This window comes from Mauremys reevesii, linkage group 1, assembly GCF_016161935.1.
Source record: "Mauremys reevesii isolate NIE-2019 linkage group 1, ASM1616193v1, whole genome shotgun sequence".
NCBI lineage: Eukaryota > Metazoa > Chordata > Testudines > Geoemydidae > Mauremys > Mauremys reevesii.
This window is the reverse complement of record NC_052623.1, coordinates 151647380-151663816: the sequence shown is the minus strand read 5'-3', so window position 1 is coordinate 151663816 and position 16437 is coordinate 151647380. Positions and strand designations below refer to the sequence as shown.

At 37.9% G+C, this 16437-nt stretch overlaps 1 protein-coding gene across 16 annotated transcripts in view; it reads left to right on the top strand.

The window, feature by feature from the left end:
* Positions 1-16437, top strand: part of DMD (dystrophin) — a 2035724-nt gene that overhangs the window by 629452 nt on the left and 1389835 nt on the right. The window lies entirely within an intron of this gene.

Here is a 16437-nt window from a genome sequence, read left to right as displayed (position 1 = left end):
AAAAGTCTCCAAGAAACTTGATGCAAGACTTGGAACAGAGGAAGGGGGGCTGGGGAGAACGTATAGACTGGCAAAAGCATGGGACAGAAATACCAAAGATATAAAATAAGTAAGGTTCATGAAAGATGAAACTTGTGGGGTGTTGACTGATACCATTTACATCTATCCTTTACGTGAATGTAATTTTGAACAGCTTTCAAATGAAGAAAACCCAAGAGCGCAATGTAACTTCAGAATGATGACGTTTTGATATACTAAAGCCTATCTCACCAAATAAAGTGGCAAATTCTGTAAAATAAATGAAAAATGATAAGGCCCTAGACCCAGATGGAATCCTCACTGAGGCATGGAAAAAGATAGAAATAGAAGGCATCCATCTGCTGACATCCCTGCTTAAGTCAATCACAAGATGGGAAAGAATACCAAACATGTTGAAGAAAAGTATCTCCAAACTCATATGTAAGGTGATGCTGGCAGCTGTACAAATGATAGCGGTATAAAGCTGAAGAGTCGTACAGTAAAATTATGGAAGAGAGTCATTGATAAGAAACTAAGATGTGAAATAAATATTAGCATAAATAGGTATGACTTCATGCCTGGAAGATTGACATTGAAATTGTTTTTTTCCCTGAGGCAGTTAGTAGAGAATTTTAGAGAGAAAAGGAACACCATTACCAGAGTGTTCGTTGATCTGGAAAAAACTTTTGATGGAATTCCAAGGGAAGTCATCTGGTGATATATGAGGGAGAAAATGGTACCAGAACTTTGTGCTGCTTAGTCAAGCTATGTATGTAGGGGCAATGTCAATAGTCAGTTCATCTGTTTCATCACTAGAAGTTCTATCAGTAGAGGTGGACGTGCATCAGGGATCAGCATTCAACTTCTTTTTTTTTGTTTATGCTCATCCTGGATATCCTCACAAGGAACATAAAAAAGGAGTGTGCTGTTTGCAGATGATATCATTCTATGCAATGAGGAGGAGATCATTCGTCAAGATCCTCTCCTAGATTGAGAGATGTGTTGGAGGGACATGGGCTCAAAAGAAGCAGAGGAAAAGCAGAGGGTATCATATATAGTTTGAATGTAAACATTTAAGCATTATCCTTGAAACTAGATGCGCAGACAATACCAAACCCACAAAGTTTCAAGTATCTGGGTTGCAGAATCTGGGGATCAAAATTGGAGCTAGGATAATAAATGCCTATCTCAAGTGGAGAGATGAGTGATGTAGTTTGTGACAGGAAGACACCAATAAGATTAAAAAGGAAAGCCTATAAAACCATGCTCTGTTCGGTTTTAATGTATGATGCTGGGTGTTGGACAACAAAAGAAAAACATGGGGAAATGATCTGTTCTACAGAAATGTGAATGTTGAGATAGGTGAGCGGTGTAAGCAAGAAAAAACATGTGAGGAATATGTGTGTTAGAGATGTACTTAAAGTGAAACCCATACATGAAAAAATTAGGCGTGCAGGGCTCAGGTGATTTGGTCATGTATATCACAGTGCTGACAGCTATGTGGATAAGAGAGTCCATCCAAACAAGATAGAGGCGCTCCCAAGAAGTCTTCCTTTATCACATTCCACCACATGTAAGCATGTAGTGTGATAGGGGAAATGGCATTGAACAGAGCATTTTGGAAGGAGAGGACTCATAGCATGGATCCCAGCTGATGGGATTAACACAAGGAAGAAGGTAGTTCATTCTTAACCCAATCCTGGGGCACCTAAAGCAAATATACAAGTGTATATTTTCTCTTCAGTTGTTAATTTCTTACATCCAAAGTATTCAAACTCAAATGTTACGCAATTGCCTTTGTAAATTATTTGACAGTCCTCTCCACCATCTTCCCCTTTTTTTAAAAAAAAAAAAGTCCAAGCAGATTTTACATGCCACAGACAAATCCACAAAGCTCAATTCAACACATGTTTTTATTCTTCAGGGTTCCATCAGAGAAGTGCAGTCTCTTTGGCTTATCTTGAAATTAAAACAAGTATTCACCATTTCATGTGACAATGGTAAAGAATCATAGAAAGTCATTTTCTTCTAATACTGAATAAGGAATTTAGTTAGAATAAATAAATGCCTTTAAAATGAAATATACATATTTTGTCATCTTCTCTGTTTCACTGTAGTACGTCTAGAAAATTACCCAGCTCCTTCTGTCTGGTTTCTGCTACAGCTTCTAGGAAATAGTGCAGATATGATCACACCAATAGCACCTGCTTGTGATTTAAATTTTATCCTTTTGTTCTGATTAGTGATAACTAAGCAGATAGGCCTTTAGTGAAGCACAATACAGTAACAAACATGACTCCCTCAAAATCCAATGCAGTTCAGGGATCAGCATTTATTCATACTAGTTACAAGGCCACAAATTTAAGACAATATGTGCGCATAATAGTTTACACAGAAAACGTGGCTGAAAACTAACAAGTGTTTTACTAATGCTGGGAGAAAGATAAATTGTTCATGCCCATTCTACTTTGAGGAGGATAATTGGACTTCTTAGGGTGGTGAGGAGAAAGCTTGCTATCTTATGTTTCACTATATTCCGTCACTTCCTCTTGACATTTCTTCTGAGCTCCCGATAGGTTGATTTAAAATCACTTTACATATATTACCATAATAAGTTTCTACTTTTACGTGTAACTTAATTACATTAAAAGACAGATTTGCTTTTGTTGCTGATATAGGAGATAAATTTGTTTTCATTCTGCGCCATAATAGATTTAGGCTCTCTACTAATTAGATCCCCCATTCATTTTGTGACTTTTATCTTGTAAAACTACATATTTAGTCATATAGCAAATTATGCTTTAGCTCCTTATGTCAACTAGGATTTTTGGTCACATAAGAAATAAGAAAAAAATAAATATATATGCAAAAAACATAAAACAACCTATGACACCACCATCAATGTTAACATTTTTCTTGCAAGGCTTCAGCTACACTCACTAGATCATGTTTGCATCACTGCATGCCATTTCTAGCTCAGCTTGGTTATTTCTCATATTCCTTACATTTCTCTATAGAGATTTTCAGTTCTTATTTCTTATTCTTCATGTTTCCTAGCAGAACATTTCCCCCCTACTTAATTAAGAAGGGTTGTCAGACTTTCCTTAATTAAGATGAAAACTGTTCTACCCACTATTGAATTTTTAAAGCCTTCCTAAATTCCTGTGAGTTTGAACCCAGAAGGTTGGTGCTGGAGTTTCATAAAATACAGTATGAAGCAGTAGGAATAGGTGAGTCAGTTGGTTTTATATTTTGTTGTAAACAAGAAACTTGCTGTGTTTCAATGAACCAAAGAGACTCGGGTATATTTTGGACTGGACCCAAATTCCAGGTGAGTTTTACATAGGGGATGATTGTTTGTTTTGGCCATAACCACTTCACCCCACATACACCTCCCACTGCTCCCCAACAGGCTTAAGGTTCCTTACTTACCTTATGTTGATTTTTTGAGTGATCTTGTAAATTCTCTTCTTGCCTCCATCTGCAAAGGTTGTCCAGCTGGCTCTATTCCATATATGACTTTTCAGAGAGCTTCAGCCTAGCCTGCTCTCCCCTCAGAATATTTCTTGAGGATATATATATGTCAAAGTTTCCCATGGAAGGATTTAAAAGAAGATCACTTTTGTCATCTTCGTTTGGTCTCTCCCTATAGTGCTAGTATAATACTTTATTCCGTTACTCTACCTTCATTTGTTTCATAGATTTCCATATGCACTGGTGTAAGTGGAAATGTTTCCAGTATTCTTTGATAACCTTTGCTGTTCTTGTCACATCTTGCTTTATAGTTTTGGAGGCCACATACCATCCCCTACTTTGATCTGGTTCCCAGATCAATCAAGTCTCTTAATGGAATAACTAAAGAAGATCTTGCTCGTGAACTGTAGTTGATTGCTGCCTCAGTCATGGTCTGGGAAATCTGTCTGTTGTGTGGTTTGAATAGCCACCATCTGGCCAGTCTTGCTGCCACATTCATCTATCTACTCTTACTACTCCCCAACCATCTATCCTGTCCAGGGTTTTAACCTGCCAGTTCTCTCCCTTTTGTGATTGGGCTTTACTGGTTTTCTACAATATCTTCAGGTGCTGTTTTGAGTCTCCCCTTTGAATCTAATCTTCTTCCAGAGTATGGATGTTGCACTTTCTGCATCTCAGTGTCCTGGTCTTAAAATAGGTATTTAATTTCCCTAGTCTCTCTAGGAGCTGTACTTATGCCCTAACTGGCTGGCTCCTGCTTTTAGTGATTCTGTCCCGTCTTGATGGAATTAGTCTATAACTATTCTGTTTGTGTTTTTTGCCTGTTTGCTAGTTTGCTGAGCCCTGCTGGTTAAATTTCTCTCAAGTGTTTTATTTTTAAACCCTTCCTTTTCACCAACCCCTGTTGCTCTAGTAAGCCTCTCTGAGTTCTTTCAAATCATAGATTTTTTAAGCAGCTCAATTGCACTCATCAGATCATATCAACCCTTTGTTTCCAGCCACTTAACACAGAGAATCTTTAAAACCTCCAGGAATAAATCGCACAGGAATGGACGTGTAAGTTTAGTTGACAGCTGTATTCTTGTCTGCTAACTTCTGATTTATTGTTTTTTGTTTTAACTTTCATCTCTGGATAGTTACTGCATTCCATCCTGCCCATGCCTGTCTCCCACTCATATCAAGCTCTTATTTTTGTTAGAATTCATTGTTTTTTCCTCAGCCTGTTGCTGTCTAATTTCAGATAGCCTTGAAGAGTAAAAGGTGGCTGCATACTATTTTATGCCTCAGCTGTCTCTTTGCTTGTCCCCCACATCTAGTTTTGCCAGTCAACACAATCATTTCACTTCACCTCTCTTTAAAACTTATTTAGTTTTGAGTGACTATTTATGTATAGTACTTGGAAACAGTTGCAATTTGCATATTCTCAGTTTTTATTCTGAAGTAACTATTATTTAAGCAATATTCAAGCAGAAATACTTACCAATGATTGCCTAGTGAATTCCAACATGAGGAAAAAAAAACTTTTTCATTATACTCCTTCTGCTTCTGCCTTACTCTTTGGTTGCTTCATTTTATTTGATCTTTCTGATCATGAGTTATGATCTTGCCCCTTGCTCGTGAACCAGTGAGAATAAAAGTAATTTTACTACTGCAATTTATGTGATTTACGTTTCAGTTTATTTGATGAGGTGCTCACCCCACTACATCTTAATCTCTAAAGATTTGTGCAAGGAGTCATTAATCTTAATATTTCTTTTCTCTTTGTTTCCTAACCATCTTTGTAATTTGTACAAAGCTTCCTGTTTTCTTAAAACAAATCCCAGCAACTTGATATTCTATTTCTCAGAACTCATCTATGGAACTCTACTACAGTGTTACCAATATAGGTATTATCAATTTCTTTTCTCATCAGCATAGCATCACTTCTAGTGCAAACAGACAAGTCTCTGTGTAGAAACAGACTATATTATTATTTATTCAGCATGAGGATATGAGTTGAATTTATGTAGCATTGTCAAAGAAAAAGTTGTATAAATATAGTCTGTCTAGCTATTGGAATTCATTTTAGTCTTATTCATTATATGAATGAGATTTGAAAATCAGATTCTTGAAGGTACCAGCTCATTGCTAGTAATGGAAAGGAATGGTTCGCACATTCTATAAGGAGTTTAAACAGGTGGAGTTTATATAATCTTCCTGCCCATGAATTTAGTGTTCTTTAAACAGTTTATCCTTGAAATTGACAGTACAAATCTATTTCTGAATCTGTTACCCCTTGTAGTGTTTTCTGTATGTTTTTAATGGCTAGAATTTATTTGCTTTGGCCAAAAGAGACATGTCCTTTCTTTGAGGCAGCTTTAAGAGTGACAGGAAGGCTGTTGGCATGCAACTAGAATCTATGTTCCAAGCTAGATACTTGAAATAGGTTTGATTCCAGAGAATTATAGTCGGACTTCTAGTGGCAGGATCCAATGAGGATAGATGCAAAAGTGTATGGAAAATATCCAAAATAATACAAGTTTTACTGAATTCAACTTAATAAGATAACCCCTATAAACTGTACCAGAATCAAAGCCCAGTGTCAGGAAAAAGCTTGTAGTACTATTAGCACGTCAGAAAAATCTCCATTTTTGTGCTGAGAATTAAGACAATCCCATGGATTCAATCTCCATTTGTTCAGGATTGCAGTCTGATGCCTAGTCTGACAGAAAGGGAAAATCTTCTGATCTCAGTCCTCATGATATTGGCAGATCAGATGCCATTCCTCTATTGATCTTTAACTGTAATCAGGAGGCTAATGTTATTCCTGTTGCCAAGACACAACACTACATATGCTGTAGCCTGATACTTACCTGAGCCAAGATTCAATCCATGTTGTTATCCCAAGGTTCAAAATATCAGAGCCAAGGCCAGGAGTTCCCTTGGGAGGAAACACAGTGGACCATTTGTATTTGATGTCCCTGCGCCTAAGTGCCTCATCCTCAGAGTATATGAAATTCCTCAGCTGACAGGCGGTGTTTTTTTTCCTGACCCCATCTGCCATTAGTCTGTGTTCCCTTCAAACTCCCTGGGGCAAAAGCTCTGACCACACCAGCTTGACTATTGGGAATAAACACTTCAACTCAGTTCAGTCAGGTTTTACCTGAATCACTTCTGCACTAGAGTCTGTAATCAGATCATTAGTTTTAAAATGAATGATGATATAGCTGAAGGAGGCATATTGCTTTGAACTCAGAAGTGAGAGGCGCAAGATTATTCTTACATATCTCCTGTCAACTGGGATAAGTGAGCTGGTCTCTGTCCAGAAGAAAACCAAGAGAAGCTCCATTGGATCACTGCCTTGGGGTGTGCCCCATGGGTGAGCCTCAGGTACAAAATCCAAGCCATGCACAAAAACTTTAGGAAATACTTTCAAACCTGTACAGGAAACAGAAAAGAAGAGAAATTGGTGAAAAGTGGTTCTAAGGCACTCAGTACAATGGGAATAATGGACATTTAATGAAAGGCTGCAGTTGATTTTTTAATTAGACAGATTTCAAGACGACTATAATCTTTAGCAGTGCTACTAATGTGTTAAGATATTGTAGTCAGTGTTATGTTTGTGTTAAATAGCAGTTTTCCAAAATTAGAATTAATAATAGGACTTACAACTTGAGTGTATTTAATCTTCAAAGCACTTTACAAACATTAATTAATCCTCCCCAAAACACATGTGAGGAAGTATGACCACATTATCACCATTAAACAGATGGTAAAATTAGTTAACGTACAGTGATATTGCAGAAAAGAACTCTGTATCCGGAAGCCCATCCAGTTCTTTCTGTTTGTTCTTACTAGTTCAGACCCAGCATTGTTGAAAAAGCTGTGAACTGGAAAAACATTCTAAATTGTAACATGTGAGTGAGCACTCCAGACTTCTAACTTTGCTTCCAACATGGTTAACATTGGTTACAAATTCAAGATAAATATATTTCCTTTTAATTTTGGAAGTGTTTCTTAGTCCTGGATCAGGTGGTTGCAATTCTTTTGCGACTATTGAACAATATTTTGCTTAACTGTATTGACTAAAGCTGCCTTTGATAATTTGAGGAGATCAGTAGAATAGTAGTTGGTAAGTCCTGCATGTGTGTGAGAATTAAAAGTTGTTTTTTTTTGTTTTTTGTTTTTTTTCTTCCATTTCTAGCCTTGGTTGCAAATAATGAAGAATCAGAGCTTTGGGAATTTATATACGTTTAAAAAAGAGAAACAAATCCAGAGTGAGATAGATATTGATACATCTCATCCATCTTTGTTCTAGTTATAGAAATTACAAAGTGGCCAATTTAAATTTATCCAAAGCTGACTTCTGTGACGTACCATTTTCAAAGTTATCAACTGACTTTTTTTAGGCAAATTCTTTGTGTCATGAGATTTGCTTTACAAAAGTGTCTTCAAACTATTTCAAAGTGTGGACTGTTTTTTAATCCAAGGATTGCCTTGTGTGCTACCTCCCTTTGCAATCACATAAACTCTGTGTTATTATTTATAAGGAAAACAATATTTGGGAAGCACTTACATATTTTTATTCTGAATTGTAATGTTGTTTAACAGTTAGAGATAAGGAAATGCAGCCTGTACCTCTGATCAGCCAAATCTCCACATACCAATTTGAGAACCTCTACTCAAGAAACTTTTTAAATAATCAGAGAGGTAGCCGTGTTAGTCTGGTTCTGTAAAAACAGCAAAGATTCCTGTGGCACCTTATAGACTAACAGACGTTTTGCAGCATGAGCTTTCGTGGGTGAATGCCCACTTTGTCGGATGCAAGAGTGGAAATTTCCACTCTTGCATCCGATGAAGTGGGCATTCACCCACGAAAGCTCATGCTGCAAAACGTCTGTTAGTCTATAAGGTGCCACAGGATTCTTTGCTGTTTAAATAATGCTAATTATTTTTGGGACCCAGTCCTGACTGCACTCAATTCAAGTTGAAGGTACTGTAGCTGAAGATTCCTGGCACCTCCCAGTAGTAGCCTTTGGTGTTAAACCTTCAGTGATCTATGTGAAGCATTGTGAAATAATGTATGTGGGTGCTCACCACCTTTGAAAATTAAGTCCCCTTTTTGAAGTTCTCTGTCCCTTCTCTATTCCCTTTGCACTACTCAGGTGGTGTACAATGTGAGTATTGGATTGCAGTTAGCTAGTTGTAGGGCTACATTCTTTACCTCATTCTGGCCCTGTTGTACCACTCTTGCAGCACCCGGGGATGCAATTTGGCCCTTCTTCCTCTACTTGACTCTCCTAGCAGTTTAAAGTTTAAAGCTAGTGTTATTGTCTATGCCACATTTCCCCTGCTGCTTCAGTGCATGGGGTATGTTGAGGGTATGGCCAGAGTGTGTTGTCCTCAACTGGCAGATGTCTCTTTGGCACAATTGCCAGCTGGTACTTGTTAAAGGAACCCCCAGGCTGCTCTAATCTGCACTTCAGTCAAGAAGAGAATCAGTGAGTGTAACCTGCTCTCTAAAAGACCCCAGGCCCCACTTCTGTCCAGAGCAGAAACTTGGCACAGAAGATCATATGCCCTATTAAATACAGATCAATGGTAGAATCAGGATGACTGTGCTTTATTTACTACTAGATATCTCAGAGTACACACATTTGTTTTAGTTGTGTTTGTGGTACTGGGAAATGGGTAGGTTGCTTTGATAAATTAAAAAAAGGAAGTGCAGAATTATTGTGCCATGAACTGTAGTGACTGGTGTGGTTTTTAAATCTTTGCTTTGTAGAGTGTTCATCACCTTTCGTCTTCAGTGCGGTTTTACAGTGTAATCAGTTATCACTGTACTGACAAGTATTAGTCTGGTAGTAATTTATCATAGGCTGACAAGTGCCAGAATTCATCCTCACATTTGTATCACTGAAGCAGACAAATAGTTGGCTTCAGAGACTAAAATGTGTTGTGATATATTATTCTGACCCACAAGTTGACATGAAAATTGTTTTTAATCATTAAGACTCAAGTCAAAATGTTTTTCTTGATTTTGTTGTTGTTGTTGTGCGCGCGCGTCTGTGTGTGTTTTTCTTTGACAATAATCTGATTCTGTGCAACTCATATTCTTGGTATTAAGGAAACCACTTCTCAAGTTTCAGGATAAAATGAACACAAAGACTGATAGATAAATTTTAAGCCAGTGTTTCAGTTCCTCAGAAAAGAGCTTTAGTGTGCCTGATACAAAAATGCTGCAAACTCACAGCACAATTTGCACATTAATGATTTGCAAAGGAAACATTAATTATATACATTTTTTTACATACTCTGTTCATTCTGCCTATAAGATGAAATACTGGCAGGTTTATACCACTATCCTGCTCTTAACTGTTCGCCACCAAAATAGACTCTCAGACTTTAGGGCAAGAAAGAACCATAATGATCTAGTCTAACCTCCTGCACGTTGCAGGCTAGAGAACCTGAACCATACACTCCTGTAATAGACACCTAAGTTACTGAAGTCTTTAAATCTTGATTTAGAGACTTTAAGTTAGAGACTCCACCATTAACGGCAGTTCAAACCAGTAAGTGACAAATACCTGCCATGGAAAGTGAAAACCCCAGTCTGATCTGGGAGAAAATTCCTTCCTGACCCCAAAGATAGTGATCATTTAGACCATGAGCACGTGGGCCAGACACCTGGAAAAGAATTCTCTGTAGTAACTCAGAGACCTCGTGTTCTAGTGTCCCATCTCCAGCCATTGGAAATATTTGCTAATAGCAAAGACACATTACAAGAAAACATATACCTTATGTTTCCAACTTCATTATCTATCATTTAAAGCATTTTTAATGTATCCTTGACTAATTTAGAAGTGCATTCACTAGGAACAGAAGCCAGCTAAGAGAGATGACATGTACCCAGATGAATTTCAGAACTGCCAGCTGCACTAATGTGACCACTCTGCCTCATTTAGCCATATTTACCACTCTTGTCTTTTCATATTTGAGTGTGCCATTGTTACATTCCAGGCAAGTCGATCTGTACTGCCATTGGTCATAAAACTAGCATATGTTATCTGCAGCTGGAATTCTTCATGTGACATGTTGTGATCTCATTATTGCCCAGGTCAATATTTTGTGTATTGGATGGAATTCTTCTGAGGAACTTCCCGCCACTAAATCAGGAATTAATCCCAGTTACATTGTAACTTCTTACACCAAGCAATTTGTACCAGATTGACCAACAGCACTCTACTTATTCCCTTCCAAGGACATTCTGTACTAAACTGTATATTATCCTTTTCTACTCTTGTGATGGTGGAGTCCCCTTCAGATGCTGGCACAATCATCTACTGAATATTGTATTTTACCTCATTTACTCCCCCCTACTAGCTGCTGCAGTTACCATCCCCCAGAGCTGGCTGTAGGCATTAGCAGACTAAGCAATTGCTTAGGGCCCCGAGCAGCTGAAGAGGCTCCCTATTAATTATTAGTATGTGTGTTGGAGGAGATATTCTTTCTTAGGGATTGAATGGGCTAGAACTGGCACTGCATTCCATCTTTCCCCTTATCTATTCTTTCTGGGTTCTTGTATCATACTCCATCACCACAGTATCTGAACACCGCACAAGATGTAAATAGTCTGTGAATGATTTAAGCAGAAAACAATTTTTTCTGCTTTTCTCCTTGTAACAATTTTCTCAGCTTCTTTCCTTCTGCTTTTCTTCTCATAGGCTGGAGAGCAGGGGACTAAGCCAGCCCTGATTAGGACTGGCCACACCTGGGTGAAATAAGATGATCCCAGGATAAATAAAGATAGAAGTTGCAGGGGAGTGGGGAAGCCCAGCTAGGTATGCAGATGAACTTCAGGGACAAAGAAGGCTCCTGCAGTTAACAGGAAAAAATATTCAAGGAGCAGGAGAAAACTCTCCAGCCAGAAAGGCCTGGAAGAGAACCCACCCAACAAGCAGGGAGAGACTGCCAGACCCTCAGAGGAAAGGGCTGTGCCCAACTGAAACTGGGTTGGAGACTTCCAGTTTTGTTTTGAAATGCTTTGGACAACTGGGAGAGAGACATTGAACCAGAGTTAGGGCCTAGCGGGTCAGTGTGTACCAGAGTTCTATATACACGTGGTTCCTTCTGGAGATTGTTTTGAATTATTTTGTGAATTGTGAGTTCTTAAAGTGCCCCCGAAAAGACAGATTAGATTGTCAGGGTGCAGCAGAGTAATCTGTGTCCGAAAAGAGGCAATTAATGGCTGCATGGCTGAACTGCCCCTGAACCAGGGCAGGCAGGATTTCTCCTTTCTTATCATCCTATTCTCTCTCATTCTTGCATTGCTGTCTTCATTTTTGTTCCACCTTGTGTTTAAATTGTGGCTTCTGAACTCTCTTGTATTAATTTGTATTTACTAAGAACCAATATTTTATCCCAGTAAAAAGACAGAATTGAGATGTTAAATTTAAAAAGTAATGGTGCCTACTTGTGTTCAAAATGAGAGAGCGATTTCTTTCTTCAGACTGCTGAATTGTCAAATGTTCCTTTTTATAGCTAAAGAATTTTAAAAATATTTTTTTTATTCTGTTGCAGTTATAACTAGATTATGGTAGAAGTGAAAATGAATTATAACTTTCTGCTGGGATTTGTTCAGCTCTGAGAATTTACAGGACAGCAGCAGAGCCCAACTTGAAATATTTAATACATCTTATTTTTTATATCCCTGTGTCACTGTCCTTTATGAAAAGGGAAACATTCTATTGCAATACAGATATTTGGAGTGGTGTCATAGTGTAAGTGTGGGATGATATTGCTTTAAAGTCAACATTGTGGTAAACACTCCTTTTTAATGCATGCCAGCACTTAACAATATTTATTTGTGCTGGAGGTGAAGGCAGCTAAAAGAAATATCTTCAAGTATATATTTGTAATATGGCAAGAGGCCTCAACTTGTTGTCTTTTTCTTAGAATTATAAGGAATTCTGTGTTATGACTCTTGAACTAAAATTAGAAAATAACACCATAAGAGAAATACATATAATTTTTTAAGATCATGCAGCACTCTGTGCCTGGAGGGCCATTACACACACCTCTATAATGGGCTATTGAGCACAGTCTAATAAAGGGAAAAATTGCTGCTGGGTCTTAAGCCAGAGTCTCCAGTTTACTGAATACAAATAAGCTTTTTTTTTTTTTTACCTATTGAACTGCAGTAGCAGCAATGATCAAGTCAAAGGCCTCTTTCACTTCCAAACAAAAGCTTGTATTTTGCACAAGAACTTGTTTCCTTAGAATTGGCATATGCACTGGAACATCTCTGCAAATCATTACTTTTCCCCCTATGTGTGAAGGTCTCTAAAGTGGCAATACAAACCAAGTCTTTGCCAGTTGTCTAGACAGGCTGTCATCAGCTTGTTAAGGATGGTGCTGATTGAAAAATTAATTGATGAAAGGGTAACAAACTGTGATGGCATAACAACAACACTGCTTTATTTTTAAGACAGGAAATTCTTTTGGTTTGTTTCATCTCAAAATTATAGAGAATGCTGCGATTCATGCTAATTAGGGCTTTTGATCCCAGTAGAGCTAATGAGAGTTCCTTGTGCCTCTCAATAAGAGAACAAACTTCTCCAATTGTGTTGAAATCGACTGTCAGTTGTAGGGGAAGGTGCTGTACTGCTGAAGCAGGTGTTCATGTGGAATTTGACAAGGCTATAGAAGTTTTTCTCATTTTGTGTGGGTCTCTTATGGAGCAGCCAAAAAGAAGATGGAAAAATTGTTAGGTTGTGATAGTATTTGTTCAAAAGGTTGAAGAGCAAGCCACTTAATCATGGATTTAAAACCTGCATGTTCATTTTAACTGTTGAAAGAATCCGTGAGGATGTACAGAAAGTGCTCTTCTTTAAATTGGGCATTAAAAATTCACAGTTGATGACCTGAGACAATGTGGGTGAGGTAATATCTTCTATTGGACTAGCTTGGTCCAATAAAATATATTCCCTCACCCACCTTGTCTTTCTAATATTCTGGGAACATCACAGCTCCAACAACACTACAACAACAATTGACAATCTGACATTTTACTTAGCTGTTTATACTTAACTCAATTTATGTGCATGGAATTACTTACAAGTTGCCTAAGAGCAAATAAACAGAAAAAAACTAAGTTTATATATGGTCAGTTTGTATATTACACAATAAGATGCTAAGATTCATCCCCTTAGGTTACTTGTAGGGTCTCAAGTGCTTTAATTTCTTTCTTAATAAACTCCATAATGAAAAAGGATGTCCTCGTGTAAGCATTCTATGATCCATTGTCTTGCTGCAGAATGAAGGAATGAAGACCTTGCTGATGATAAAACTTTTTGGAACAAATGATTTCACAAATTAGCCAGTTTTTTAAAATGTATTTAACTTCAGAAGCTTTCTGCAACACTTGCATCTTTCTCTAAAATTTTAAACTGTCTCAAATACATAGGGAAAATGTAAATTTTAAGTCTAGAAAGCTACCGCATGAAGGTAAACAAATATAAAAATCAAGGGCAAAAATCTGGTCCAACTGAAGTCAATGTCAGAACTCCCATTGACTTCAATGGGGCCAGGATTTCACACTAAATCATGTCCTATGTGTATATTTTTCTTTCTGGCACTACTTCTGATTTTTTTTTTATTTGTTTACATTTTCCTATCTTGTGCACTAGCATGTATGTACTGTGGTAGACAGTTAAAAAATAAAATATCGAAGGTGTGTCTGGCACATAGGGAAGGAACTGGTGTGTGGGTGGCAAGATCTATTGGTCAGAGCTGAGTCAGAAGCCAGGAACCAGAGCCGAAGTCAGGAACACACCAAGGGTTGGGAACTTGGGGCTGGGAGTCGCACCTAATGTTGGGCCAGAATCAATGTCAGGAGTCACAACAAGGCTCATGGCTGGAGTCAGACAGCCATGCCAAAGGTCAAACTGGAGTCAAGGAACAATGCCAGGGTCAATCTGGAGTCAGAGTCCAATATAGCTGCAGGTCAGGTCAAGGTTCACTCAGTTGCTCAGACAACTTCCTATGCCACCTCCTGGATTTTAAGTAGTGCGTCCCTACTGATTGGCCCAGATAGACGTACGCTCCAGTCAAGGAGCTTCATGGGTAGATCCTCTGTTGGACCAGAGTTAGACTCATAGACTTTAAGGCCTTGCATACAACCAAGGTCAAATTAACAGACAGACATTTCCTGGATCACTTTTTTCACCTTTCTTAAAAATTAGCAATTCTCTAGTCAAAGGGTATGACCCCGAGTTTATGGATTCTGCTAGCCTTCTTCCCTGCTGGTTCTGGAGAGCTGTTGGGTGGTGGTCACAGTCTGGACACCGCTTTGGACCACACACCTGGTTTTGAGACCCATGATCCCTCACCTATTGTTGGTCAAGCCTTGTTTCTTTAAAGTTCTCTGTAAATACTTGCAAATGCATTAATGAATGACAATGTTTTTTCCTTAGACTAAAATGAATTGTGTTAAGGTGGCAAGACACTTTGGTGTTTGCTCCTTTCCGTTGCTGAATAAATTGATTTTAATAGTGGCTGTTAAATGGGTGTGTATAAAAGTTTCTGAGGTTTAATTGACATACTTAGCAGTGACTAAGTGGAATGTATGGTGTAGGGACAATGCAAAACAAAGCAAGCAATTACGGAATATTAATAAGGTATTGGTCTTTTTTTTGGATACCATACCTGAAGGACAGTTAATAAGCTCTTTAAGCCTTTGGAGTACCATTTGCATTTTTTTCTTTTAAGATTAGACTTTCTGATTATAGTGCAATAAAAAAAATTAATTAGTTTGCTCCAGTGGAGCAGTTAATGTACTACAGAGTGAAATGGTATCCCCTTCTCCCTCTATAGAAGGTTGATTTATTCTCTTCCTTTCAGACACATTTTTGATTTGATTGTTTACAAAATTTACAGAGAAGTTAATTAAATAAATGGTAGTATTATATACAATGTTGTAAGGTCTGAAGTATGTTAAACTCACAACTGTAATTATTTTCATGGGTTGTTTAACTCAATACCTTAAACATTTGCACTTAAATCTCAGTGGGGTATTTATATCGGTTTGGAGCTAGAGAAAAGAAGAAAAATATTTCAGCTAGAAGGAAAAATGACAGTGTTAAAGTCCCTTCCCACAAATTCTGTCGCACACTTGCTTGTTATTAATATTACAAAAAAAAATCCACCACAACTTTTTGTATGACTAACCTCTTCCTGTACTTAAAGGAATGTTAATGTAGGTACTACAAAATGGACAAGGCAGATGGAAGAGTTGAGATGGGGGAAGGAATGGGAAACAGTTGAACACTTGAAGACTAAAACAATGGCATTGTACTAGTAACAGGCAGCAGCAGTCATTCAGTTGGTATTTCATTATACGTCTGTGTTTGTAGGTGTGTTTTTAAATTTCTCACTCAGTTAAATTTTACATTTTCAATGGATATAATTTATGATGAAGTGGATTCTTGTGCTTGGTATTTCATACACAAATCCATTTTTATCTATATAGCCCACTTAACTTTTTATCTTAGTAGATGGAACCTGTTTTCAACTATTGCAATTATGATTTACTGTAGCTCAAACTGTTGTATACACAGGATACTGTGAGAGAGAAAAAGTAATAATATATGGAGATATACCTATCTCATAGAGCTGGAAGGGACCCTGAAAGGCCATTGAGTCCAGCCCCCTTGCCTTCACTAGCAGGACCAAGATTTTGCCCTAGATCCCTAAGTGGCCCCCCTCAGGGATTGGAGTCACAATCTTGGGTTTAGCAGGCCAATGCTCAAACCATTGAGCTATCCCTCCCCCATAAGGGTCATGAATGTGAAGATCTCACATTTACAATTAACAGTGATAAGCTGGTGAAGCAACTAAGCATAAAACTAATCAGCCAGCCAGATAGCTTTTCTTAGGGAGAAATTTTTGTTTTGATTGCAGAGAAAC